We start from the raw sequence: 13,315 nt of genomic DNA, 5'->3' as shown, positions 1-13,315 counted from the left end.
GACCATTTATGTATTTATACATGGTGATCATGTCCCCCCTTAATCGCCTCTTCTCCAGAGAGAACAAATTCAGGTCAGCTAATCTTTCCTCATAGCTGAGCTCCTCCATGCCTCTTATGAGTTTAGTCGCCCTTCTCTGCACTTTCTCCAGTTCCACAATATCCTTTTTGTAAACTGGTGCCCAAAACTGAACTGCATATTCCAGATGAGGTCTTACTAATGCTTTGTACAGGGTCAGGATTATGTCTCTATCTCTGGAGTCTAGACCCCGTATAATACAAGAAAGTATTTTGCTTGCTTTAGAAACTGCAGCTTGACATTGCATGCTGTTATTGAGTCTATGATCTACCAGAACACCCAGATATTTCTCCATCATTGACTCCCCCAAACATACTCCCCCCCAGAGTGTATGACGCATGCAGGTTTTTAGTCCCCAGGTGCAGAACTTTACATTTATCAACATTAAACCTCATTTGCCAAATAGATGCCCAATCACACAGTGCATTCAGATCTGCTTGTAAGTTGGAGACATCCGGTAAGGACAGTATTCCACTACATAACTTGGTGTCATCTGCAAACACAGAAATAGTACTTTTAATCCCCAATTCTATGTCATTTATAAATAGGTTAAACAGTAAAGGGCCCAACACTGAACCTTGGGGGACACCACTAACAACCTCAGACCATTCAGAGTATGAATCATTGATCACCACTCTCTGAATACGGTCTTTAAGCCAGTTCTTAGGCGAAAATATGTAAATATCAAAATGCCTTGATGGGCAAGCATACCAAATATATGAAAAGTGACCAGTCAATATTTAAGGTAAAGCAGAACTGAAGCCAAAACTTTTTTTTTTTTAGTTTTTGGCAAAGAAAGGGATAGTTATAACCCCTGTTAGGTTTTTTTTCCCATCTGTGTCCCATTGTGGAGGTTCATCTTTATTTCCTGTCCAATAGATACAACAATGAGTAAGGAAATCCCTGGTAGTCAGCAGAGTCACTAGAACTAGTGTCCCCATTGGAAGATTTCCCATCTATTCCCGATCTAATGTTACCTCAAAATTTGTATTATTTGGGGATTTTCTTTCACTTTCATTTGAGGGTAAATCTCCCCAATGGGGACACAGACAACAATAAAAACAGAACAGAGGTTCTAATCCCCTCTCTGCTCTATCCAAAACAAAAATAAGTTTGGCTTCAGTTGCACTTTAATGTAAAATCCTTAAAATACTGATTTCATGTTAATTGGCATGACACCAAAGTTGTGTAAAAGTGTTTTTAACTTTGCAACTAAGAAGACCTATTATCTGATATATTCAGTATTTTTTAATGTTAATGCTTCATCAAAGTCATTCAAAAATCATATTTGCTTCAGCATGCCATTTTACATTTCTTCACTGTATCTTTAAAGGTTTATGGACATCTAGTCCCTATAAATACAGTGGTACCTCGGTTCACAAACGTTTCTGTTCGCAAACAATTCAGTTCATGAACAGGAAGTTTGGGAAAATGTTGCTTCCGTTCGCGAAGTCCGCATTGTGTGGCGAACATAACCCCAGCCATCTTCCTCGCTCTGACACATGGTTGTGGATTCCTCTAGTCGAGATTGTGGGCTGATCACAGTTTGATTCAGTTCGCGACCAGAATCATGGAACGAATTAAGTTTGTGAACCGAGGTATCACTGTACCTTTTGAATAGAACCACATTTACTTCTATTTCCTGTATGCCTTTGTCCACATTCCAATCTTTGTCCATGCAATGAATGCATGTTATATCTCATGGTGGGTTTTCTGATAGTGACAACAATGGAAAATACCTGCTTAATGTGTGTCGGCTACTTGTAGTCTCCATTGAAAGCTAATGTGTCAAGGTAACAACGCAGGAGCACAGATTGGAGACATAGACAGAGCATGGTCACCTTTAAAAGTAAGTGCCTAAGCAAGCACCTGCATGGCAGGGTAACCAAATATTATGGTAATAAAAAACTATTTAAAAATATCATTTTTTTTTGTATTTACAATAGCATGTTAAGGAACATATACAGGGCTATTTACAAAAGGGTGAAGAGTTTGGGGAGGGCAGGAGAAGTCAATAATCTAGGACAACATAGCTAATTTGGGAAACTTCTCCAATTCAGCTCACTTTCCAGTTTAGCTATGTTGTCCTAGATTGTTCACTTCCCCTGCCTTCTCCAAACTCTTCACCCTTTTCTGAATAACCCTGATAATATTTTACTGTTTGAGTTTACATGAAGTTTAGGACATTCCCACTTCCTCTAGCAGAGAAGGAGGGGTGTATGTCACTTTTCTGAGCCATTCAGCAGTCTATCTTTGGAACAACAAAACCAGAAAGAGCCCGTAGGTTGTACTGATCTCAGAGATCCCGTGCTGCTGGCTGCACATGGTGAAATGATAAAGGTGAATGCATTATCTCATATTTATTTTATTGCAAAGAAAGTGTTTTAAATAGAGTGGGAAAGAGTTTGGCCATCTGTCAAGTTTTTACTGCCGCTGGTGTCCAAATTAGAGAGATTCAGCACTCTATTTGTCACTGAGAGAGAAAGGGGGATATATTATTAATATTAGAGCTGACCCCAGAACAAGACATGGGGAGAAATCTTCCAATATGGACACCTGTGAAAGGGACATCTGTCTAAGCAGAGAGATCACCTCACACTGGAAGATTTCCTCTAACGTCCTGTTGGGCAAAGTTCAGTTTGCAGGAGGTGGTGAATCCAGGGAAAAATCCACTAAATCCAAACATAGAGCCAAACCCCACTGAAGTCCATGGGAGCTGAATACTGTGTTTTCTGGCTTTTTTAAGGCCAATCTGCAAGCCTTTCTTAAAAGGGGGGCATAGGTAGCTGGGTACAACCATGGAGGACATATACATGTTTTAAAAATGACCATTTAGTGGGAGCGGGTCTTTTAATGTGGCTTAAAGTGAAACATTGAAACACACAAATCCTTTAAATAACATGCTTGGGAATGCCTTAAAGCAGAACTGTGGGCATAATTATTCTTAACCCTTGCAGTGGGGCTACTGCAAGAGTTAGGTGCTCATTTTTGTCTAGGGACAAAAATGAACAAGAAATACTTACCTGAACTTTGGAGATTACATGCTCCTAAAACGGTCCCTTCAGCCTCTCTCGCCATCTGCTCCAGCGATCTAAGGTCCTGTATGTCATCATGTACACATGAGCATGCCAAGAGACATAACATTAATTGAGCGTAGGAAGAGACAGGGCTGCAGCTACCATTTTAGCAACTGCCCATTTCTAAGTATAGGGGAGTAGATCTTTTTTTATTTTCCTCTCTAGACAAAAACAGGCACTTAACCCATATGTATCAAAATAATTAACGTTTTTATTAATTTAGACCAAAATGTATTTAGGCACTGGTACTGGATGACACTGGCACTGGATGACACTGGTACTCAATGTGCAGGCACAAGTACTGGATGACACTGGTACTGGCTGCACATCTTGCTCCTGTGATAAGACTACAATCTCAATACAAATTAGTACACTAAATGTGAGATTGTAGTCCAACATGGGACTGAGTTTGGAGGATCTACAGCTGAGTGATACACAAATAAGATACCATTTTGTTAATAGTTCAGGTACTTGAATGCATGCTTAAAGGAGAACTATGAGGTGAGTGATTTTCACTCAACCTCATAGTTCGAGCCGACCTGTGACAATGAAACTGTCACACGTCGGCTCAATAGATCGGGAAGCGAGCAAACACATACTGTCGCTCGCTCACTTCTCGATCATCTCCCTGCAGAAAGATGTGACTGTCACTCACAGCTCCCTGCAGGTATTCCTCCCTCCCTGCTCCGATCTTCCACTGCTGACTGGTGGAAAAGATGGGGGAGGGGGCGGGTACAGCTGGCTCTGCCTCTAGATAGGCAGAGCCAGCTGTCAATTACGCAGCTGGGTGGATCTTGACAGTAATGTTGGGATCCATCCCGGCTGTGGGACTTTCAGTATACCGCGAGCTGTAGCTCGCGATATACTGCGCTTTGGGTCACGGGAGAATGCTAGTTTATGTCCTCCGGTGACCCTTAGGAGAACTATGGGGAAAAACACTTACTCTATAGTTTTTCTTTAAGATTTAACTCCTGAGTTTAGTGTCACTTTAACATATAAAGATATATCTGATGCTGGAATGTACCATTAATTATTGATGCCTGGAGTGTACAGATTACTTCCAATCATTTCTGTGCTTTGATTTTATAGTTATGCTTAAATGAAACATTTTCTCCACCGCTACCATACATTAAATAAAAAGTGTTTTCGTTTACAATGTGTGTTACTTCTGAGCACTACAATTCTGCTGAACGAATGAAATGCAAATCTTGAACTTTTTCGAAGACGCAATGTGTAAACCAGGGAACAAATACAATGAGAAAAGCTTTAAATCAGAGGTGAGCTAGAAGGAATAATTGGTTGAGGATGAATAAAACTCATGAAATAAACCACAAACCCTAAAATATGGATTTCCATCATTTTAATATCAATACTAATTTCATTTGCTCCCAAATGCCTGCTTTGTGCCACTCATTCTAGGCAATGAAGATCAAAGAATATAATATACTAGAAATGGGATTGTTTTAATGGAGGGGAAAAGGTTATTATTTTGGTGGTCTGATCCATTTATTATTCATCTGAGCTGATCTGAACGGGCTGCTCTGTGTGGATGTTCCCTGCAGATTACCAATATAAGCGATCCAGTTGATGATCTGGTAAAGGGTTTCTTTACACCCCTTGTTGGTGAATCTGCATCCCACTATAGATATGTCCAAATAACAACATGATACAACCCATATATACATAATAATGAGAGGTAGTAAATCCACAATTCCAAGCACCACAACACTTAGTCTACCCAACAAATCTGCTTACAGGAATGCATAAAGCTGAAATCCAGGTAAACAGCCAATTACACAGATGACATACTCTTTGAGAGCTATGTTGCCTGCCAAAGGATTTCTATTTCTGTCCAAACAATCTTGAGATTTGCACAGCTCTGGTGGACAGCACAGCCCTATCTGGCAAGGCAGAGGGCCTTATTTTTCTTGGTGCAGTGAAGTAACACTTGTAGATCTTGTCCCTTTCCCAGCATGTGACTGGACAGTAAAAGGAGAAGCAGCAGACTGATGAGCACTGTTATCTGTCACTCTGCTCTATTTTTCTATCAGCATGTACCTTGTTAGCACATGAACACTGCAGAACAACATGTTGGCTCCTTTTACTGCTTCTCCCACTTATAGTCTGAGCTGTGTTGTACAGGGACTGCACAAGGCTGAAATCAAGCCAAATTCATGTACAACACATTTAATGTAATAGATGTAATAAGTAATGAATGCATACAGATCCACATTTAATTCTGTTTTTCTATATGTGCCTGGATCAACTGTTAGATGAAAAGTCCATAATATGCACATTCACAGAGCCTGTAGTTATGTATGTTGTTATATAGGTAGCTTTGGGAGACAAAAACAGAGTTGTTTTACTTGCACAGGGTAACAACTGTGTAGAATGAGCTAATGGCAGAAATAAAAGGACAGTTATTATGTTGGGGAGGGATAGGCTTGCCCAAAGAGATGATTCAAGGATCGCCTAAAGATGGAAAGAATAGGATGTTAGCAGGGACATTTGGGGAAGGGCGTACCAGAGGACTGGAGAGGCTCTGGAGAAGTGTAAGGAAGTGACGAGGGAGCTAAAGAGCATGAGGTCTTGAGAGGAGCAGAGAGGGAGGTCTGGGTGATATTTTGAGATGAGGTGTGTGATGTAGGTTGGGGTGGAGTTGTAGATGGCTTTGTATGTTACTGTTAGTATTTTAAATTTTATTTGTTGGGGCAAGGGGGAGCAATCGGGAAGCTAGACATTCTGTCACCTGGGGCAAAAGTTCAGGGTTGTTCCCACCCACCCAAGGGAGATGTTCTCCATCCACATACCCAGTGGCACCCCTTCTAAAGCGTCACCCAGGGCACATGCCCCCAGCCACCCATAGCGTCTGCCCTGAGTGGGAGTCAGTGGAGAGATTGGCAGAGGGGGGCGGCAGACAATGGATGGTTGGTAAGGGAATGAGTCTGGCAGCAGTATTTATGATAGAATAAAGGAGGGAGGAGGGATAGCCTGTTTAGTGGTAGGCCAACAAGGAGGGAGTTACATTAGTTGAAGCGAGAGATTACAAGTGAGTGAAATAGAAGCTTTGCAGTGTTGTTTGTTAAAAAAGAGGTACATTTTGGAAATGTTACAGAGGTTGGGTCAGCAAGATTTGGATAGTCATTCAATGTAGGGCTTAATTGGAGAGGTCAGAATGAAGTATTACACTGAGCACCCTGGCTTGGGAGGAAGGGTTGAACGTTCTGCTCATTTTAGTGCAGAATAACGTTTGGCAGGTATATAGAACTGTTCCATAGATATCTGTACATCAGACCAAAAAGAGGGACAACTCAGGAGGAAAGAGGGACAGAGGGATTTGGTTCCAAATTAAGGATGTCCTGTCAGGGGTTCTAATCCTTCCCCTCTATCCAAAACCTAAAAATTACTGGACTTACACTTAATAGATGATAGAAGGACCTTTTTTAACATTGCTATGGGCCAAATGATGAAGAAAATGCTTGGACCGAAGAAGACAATAATAACTTTTCAACATAATGCAATGAGAACTGAAAATAGCATTCACATGGCAGAAAATAATGATAGCTATGGCAAATAACATGTCCTTTATCTTAGTAAATGAAGCCTAATACATATTAGGGTTTGTTTATATCTATATGGTAAAGGACACTTAGCAGATTAGTTTGACTGGTGAATTGAACTGATGATCTATGCACCATTCTGTTACCAAACAATTACCTAATAATCTTCAACAACGGATTTGTGGAAACTGATTCATTCATTCTTAGTAGATTCCACTCTTCACCATTAATGTGCATACTGATGAGTTACAATAACATTACATGGAATGCTTAAAATGTAGCCAAAACATTTTTTATTTTGCTTGTTTTAGATAGAATATGGAAGGCTTAAAACTCCAGCTTTTTTATTGCTGACTGTGTCCCTTTAATTAGATTTCCTTTCACCTCCTGTTAAGTAGAAGCAACCTGGAAGTTTGAGAAAATCTTTCCAAAGGGAACAGAAATCCCCTCTTGGACCATTGTCACCCTAACAGGTGTCACCTTTAAAGGATTTGCGGTCATATCCTGTTCCTGACACATTTTGGATTTCCCATCACTTTCTGTCCTGCTGACAATGATTACCAAGACAAACCAAGAGACAGACAATAATCAATACATGCAGTTAGGTCAAATGAGAACACTAAATCAAGAAATAGGAGTTCAAAAGTCTTCAATGTATTACTGGTATTCTGTATTCTGGTTGCCAGCCATTTGATTAAAGACCTTTGGACTTTGAATCACTTGATTTGGCACTCTCGTTTGACTTAACTACATATGAATTTGTACATTCTGATGACCCCCTTTCATGAGTGTGGCCCCCCATTTTTTTGTGGTGAGCAGCCAAATCAAAGCCAACAGGTTTCACTAGTGATTTTGCTCTTTTTGTTGAAAATTGATGCCTCACACCTACCTTTCCAGCAATCAATACATGACAGAGGTCATCCCTATTTTATCAGACCCTTCAACAAAATAACTAGAGATTAGGGCTGCAACAACTAATCAATTATAATTGATTATGAGACTAGTTGGCAACTATTCTCATTAATGATTAATTGGTTGGTTGGGGGGAGGGAGAGAGATTGATTTTTAATGCAACTAATTGATTCATCGGAAAAAAAATCGGGCAACGAATCGGTTATGAAAATAATAGTTGGCTGCAGATACACTTTAAAATGCATAAGCATATAACATTCAAATTCTAGGCAATGCTTAAATCGCTAGGACAGAGCTCTAGATGCCTACATATCAGAAAGTACATTATAGAGCCTCGGGCTATTGGGATAAGACAAAACCCCAATATCTCTGGAGTTCCTGAGCCTTTTGCTAACGACACGCCGTTCAACGTCACAAAAGCCCATGCATCCCTTTCAAATTTACTTATCACATTTTTTTTAACCCTCTGGGCTATCAATTAATATGAACAATTAGGAAATATTACATTGCAAGGCTCCTGACCTAGTTAAAAGCCAAATATCAGTTTTGATGTTATAACTTTACCAGGCACATCCAGCTGAGAAGGGGCCCCAGACCAGGCCTATACACATTAAACATTCATTACGTGTTGAGTTTCTTGGATAGTAAATTTAGAAAACAGCATATTACAAAAAAAAAATCCCTGTTGCTGGATTAGAATTTGCTATCTATAATTACTTTTGCTTGATTTATATGAAATGTGATAACAACAGTAACTGCCCAATCTGAATGTGTTAACTCTTATTTTAAAGGATATTACAGGTATTTTCAGTTCAGATTTTTTTAGCTGTCATTGTCCCTGCAGGCTGAACAAAAAAAAGTAAATGGAATTTAAAGTCTCTGCATTTGCTGATGACCTATTGTTCCATCTCATCCAGCCACTTCAAAGAATTACACTTCCTATCTAACTTCAACATAAATTACAGCAGATTGTACACCCTGAATATCTTCCTTCCCTCCTCATCAGCAGATCACTGCAAACCAAACAAAACTCCCCCTCTACAATGAATTATCTGGGAATCCACTTCTCATCTAACCTTAAAGACCTTTATGTACTTAACTTCCTCTGTATTACAAAAACCCTTTGCTTTTATTTGAAGGAATTGGACAAAACTCACATCTCTTGTGTGGGCAGGGCAGTCAATGTGAAGATAAGCATTGCACCCAGACTCCTCTGTTTGTACCATACCCATCGTCATCCCCCCAACAACGTTTTACTTCGATCCAATCCCTATATTTTACTGGAGCAACAAAAAGACCTAAGGTGAGCAACAAAACTCTCAACTTATCAAAACCAAAAGAAGACATAGGCTTTCCAGACATTCTCAAATATTATTGGACTTGTCATCTGCTGCAACACAAATTGCCACTTTATCATTTAATTTAATTGTACTTTTTACCTGCAATACCATTGTGACAAAATAAAACCTTCAATAAAAATATTTGACACCAAAAAACCTAAATGGGACTCAGCATCTTACTTGAAAAGACCAATGTGTCCACAGCCTTTGGTCTCTGGTCTAAATCCTGGTATGCAGCTAAAAAGGCTGCTCTTGGATACCACTAGACATAGCTCTTGAGAAGTGGGTCATTGAGCCTAATGCAGAGTCTGTCTCTTGTGCTACCTCTAGGGTGTTCACTAGTATAGAAAATCTAAATATATGACTTGTGATTGGAGGGGAACCTACTCACTTCTTCGGGGGGGGGGGGGTTAAGATCTTATCTATTTATTTTTTATTGCAAGCCTACATGGTATATGCCAGCTAAATAATCTGTACTATAAGAGCAGTTATCCTTAAGGAAGGTGATTTCTCAGATTTTTTATTTTTTCTGCTGGACCAACAAATGCCCCATGCTAGGGATACGCTTTTTAAACATGCCTACTTTTTGAGCGCCACCAGCCAACTCCATTTCGGTTTCTGATCATGCGATTTTAATATGTCAGCTATGACTAGTCTATTTATAAACAATTTCCAATTTTCCCTGTAAATCTCTGTGAATGTCCACAAACACTCTCTTTTCAAGGCAAATGTTATCAATATTTATTTATTTCGCTATTTAGCTTCATCTAGTGGCCATAATGCAGTATTATATTACATTTGATCTGAAAATATTTTTCTTTCGCCTCTATTAACACAAAACACACGTTCCCAGAGATTTACAGGGTGAATGGCTCTGTGAATTGTTTATAGATTGTCCCCATTGAATGTGCATGCAGGCTGAAGTATTATTCAACAAATAAAAGCTTTCAGCCTGCAGGTGCACATTGCCACTATCAGGCAGCAGTGGCATCTGCAGTGCCATCTGTTTAATAAAATTTAAAAAGAGCAGATCATACTAAATAAAAACCTTATATGTCCATAAAACTATAAAAATGATTAAAATATAGAAAATAAATAATAATGATAAATTTAACCTGGGCATCTAGGCATCAATGACTTTTGGTCATAAAAGGGCTAAAGCCCACTTAAGCTGTGTTTAAGATTTGATAATTTCTGTTGAATTTGACTTTACTGCATGTTTTGCTGACTGCTGTAGCTCTCTATTGCATTGTAGTAATCTACAGATTAATGCCACTTAATTGTGCTTTGTGAAATACATCAACACTAAATAACAAAATAAGAAATAAAATAATAAAATCTAAACAGCATATCAGCTTAGGTATCATAAGGTATCATAAAGCCACACATCAATGAAGATCATTGTTATGCAAATCCAAGAACTAATTAGATTTGCTTTATCCCCCGAGGAAGGAGCGGATGAGAAAGATAACTGGCAAATTTGGTTTCATTATTCGTTCTGAATTTTACATCTTCTTTTCACCATCGTTTTCGAGTGATCTGACTTCTAATATAATTTAATTACATATAGGTAAATTGAAGAAGTTATCTTTCTCATTTATTTTGATTAGTAGTGGAAGTATGGGTTTTAGATAAGAACTCTATATGTGTAAAAGATCACTATTAAAATTAATACTGAACCACTCTTACAGAAACTGTGTAGTCTTTTCAGACAAACTTGATATAAATAATGTTATCAATGTGTGTCAATGTTTAAAAAAAAAAAGAACTGTAAGCGGGCGTGGCCTGAGCTGCTGAGCATGGAGAACGTGTGTTAGCTCGGCTCCTCATCACCCGGGCACTTGAGCTCTAACTATTTCATTATTTTGCCTACTTGCCCTTCCACCCTTTACCCCACTTCTCCCTGGACCCCTTTTTATCTCTCATAGGGGGGAAAAAAAGGATCCAAGCCCCGCAAATCGGAAAAGACTCATCGCGTCTCTGATTACTGCCACGTGTCGCCAACCACTTGTGCCATGGAGCCATCTCCTCGTTACTCGGAACTGCTTCCTTCCCCAAAGACTCCATCTGACCTGTTGGAAACCTCTCCGGTGGATAGTGCCCCTCATTCGCCTGTCAGCGATGCCCCGACACGGCACATCAGTGGCGACCAGCTCCTACATCGCTTCAAGGCTATGTTGCAGTCTGAGCTAAAGGCTGCGACAGACGAAATCAACTCACACTTGTCTAAAGAGATCAAGGAGCTGGGCCATCGCACTGGCCTTCTGGAGGACAAGGTTGACTCTACTATTGGGACAGTTAATTCTCACACGAGTGAGATTGCGGACTTACAATCCAATCTGGACGCCACTATGCAGAAATTGGAAGATCTGGAGAACAGGTCACGTCGGGGCAACCTCCGCATCCGTGGCATTCCTGAAGAAGTGGAGGACCTGCAATCAACTGTGCCTGCCATGTTTCAAGAGCTTCAGCCTGCTATTCCTATTGATCGCATGGAATTTGACAGGATTCATCGCTCTCTTGGTCCTAAACGCCCTGGTGGACCCCATCGGGATGTGATTGTGAAATTCACCTTCTATAGATCCAAGGAGGCTATCTTCCAAGCGGCCCCGCACCAGCCGGGATCTACATTTTCAAGGCTTTCGCTACGAAATCTACTCTGATCTCAGTCCGCTCACCATACAGAAACGAAGAGCCATGCGCCCCTACTTGCTCTCTCTCCGCTCCCACCACATCAGATACACCTGGGGTTACCCCTTCAAGCTGCAATTCCTCTATGACGGGAAGTCATTTGGGGTTTCCTCCCCTGAAGAAGCACATCGGCTGTTGCACTCCCTGGGTCTACATGAGGCTCCATTGCCACCTTCTATTCCGTCTCAAGGAGCTTCAACACAGCCTCTACAACCGCTCTGGCACAAGGTCCCTTCCAAACGTCCGGCCACTTCACTGCCTGGACGCCAGCATGACAAGATCTTTGCCCCGACCTGAGCCTCCGCTCCCCCAGTGGACCTGAGCGTCCAGGCTGAAAGCTTCCTGGGACTTTCCTCAGTCCCCTTGCAGAGGATCTCTACCCCCACAGTTAGTACTGTTTGCCTGCCGCTAATGCTGCTGTAACCGCAACATTAGGGTACAACACAGCCCCCCCCCATGGCCGCCAGCTTTATCATTACCATCATTATCGACTTCCCCGTCTTGTTTTTTTTTTCCTGTACCCCCCCCATCTCATGGTCCCACAGCGCCCTAGTTCTGTGTACACCCAGCCGCAATTTTTCAATTCCTCCCTCTTCACCACCACACGTTCTATCTATTCAGACATTTCTATGGGGGATGTGTGTAATAACGGAACTAATCCTTTCACTGTTTACCACACCATGCACGGTCCCCTAACTATTCGTGCACTGACTAAGTGATTAACGGACTCCTGGGGTTAACCCATCTGAGCGTCTGCTGGAATCTCTCGCTGGGTTGACACGGACAAACGCTATTGTTTCATTTTGCTGTTTCATGTCAGTCCTGTGCCTCCCCATTGCAAGCTACATGTTGCATACTATAGTGTTCTTAATATGCTCATTTCTATTGATGGCCTGGTACTGTGAAGGTACAGGAATGTGCATGTGTATACATATGTGTGTTTAGGCATGTCAACTATTATTAACTGTTTGGTGATCCCCACCCCCCACCCTTGGAAGAATCAACTTTTCTACACTGGGGCCAATAAGCCTGGTTCCCTGTTAGCAAAACAACCTAAAACGTTACCTCCGTCACATGGTGAAATTGCGATCCCCTACTGGTGGCTCCACCGCTAATCCTGCCAAAATAGTGGAGGCATTTCATACCCACCTGAGTGCCTTCTACAACAATTCCTCCGTCTTTGGTTTCAAGATCTCCAGCTCACCAGTCTTTCTACTTCATCTCGCGAACAGTTAGATTCTGACATCAAGGAAACTGAGGTTCTAGCTGCCATCTCTTCCCTGAAATCAAATAAATCTCCGGGACCTGATGGTTTCTCCACTCTCTATTATAAGAAATTTAAAGATATTCTAGCTCCATTCTTGACTCACCTATTTAACGCCTTGAAATCACAACAAGCTCTTCATCCCTCCTCTTTAGAAGCTAACGTAGCTATGATTCCCAAACCTGGAAAGGACGCTGCAAATTTGCAAATTTTCGCTCAATCTCACTACTAAATAGGGATGTGAAACTCCTGACTAAAATATTGGTCTCCAGGACCAATTAATTCATAGGTAATCTTATTCATAGGGACCAAGTGGGTTTCACTCCACTCCGTCAAGCGGGAGATAATGTCCGCAAAGTGGTACATTTAATCAACTTGATTTGCCGTCGATCG

At 41.0% G+C, this 13,315-nt stretch overlaps 1 long non-coding RNA gene across 1 annotated transcript in view; it reads right to left on the bottom strand.

Moving 5' to 3' along the window:
• LOC108801270 overlaps window positions 1–6,026 on the bottom strand; it is an 18,702-nt gene extending 12,676 nt beyond the window's left edge. The window contains exons 1-2 of the long non-coding RNA XR_001942142.1: window positions 5,938–6,026; window positions 2,179–2,183 (exon numbers count right to left, since the gene is read on the bottom strand). This is a non-coding gene — a long non-coding RNA (uncharacterized LOC108801270). The remainder of the gene's footprint in view (window positions 1–2,178; window positions 2,184–5,937) is intronic.
• Between the last annotated feature and the right edge of the window lie 7,289 nt (window positions 6,027–13,315).

Source organism: Nanorana parkeri, unplaced genomic scaffold, assembly GCF_000935625.1.
Source record: "Nanorana parkeri isolate BGI_ZX_2015 unplaced genomic scaffold, ASM93562v1 scaffold2273, whole genome shotgun sequence".
Taxonomy (NCBI): domain Eukaryota; kingdom Metazoa; phylum Chordata; class Amphibia; order Anura; family Dicroglossidae; genus Nanorana; species Nanorana parkeri.
The sequence above is the reverse complement of the archived record's forward strand: the minus strand, read 5'-3'. Positions and strand labels throughout refer to the sequence as shown.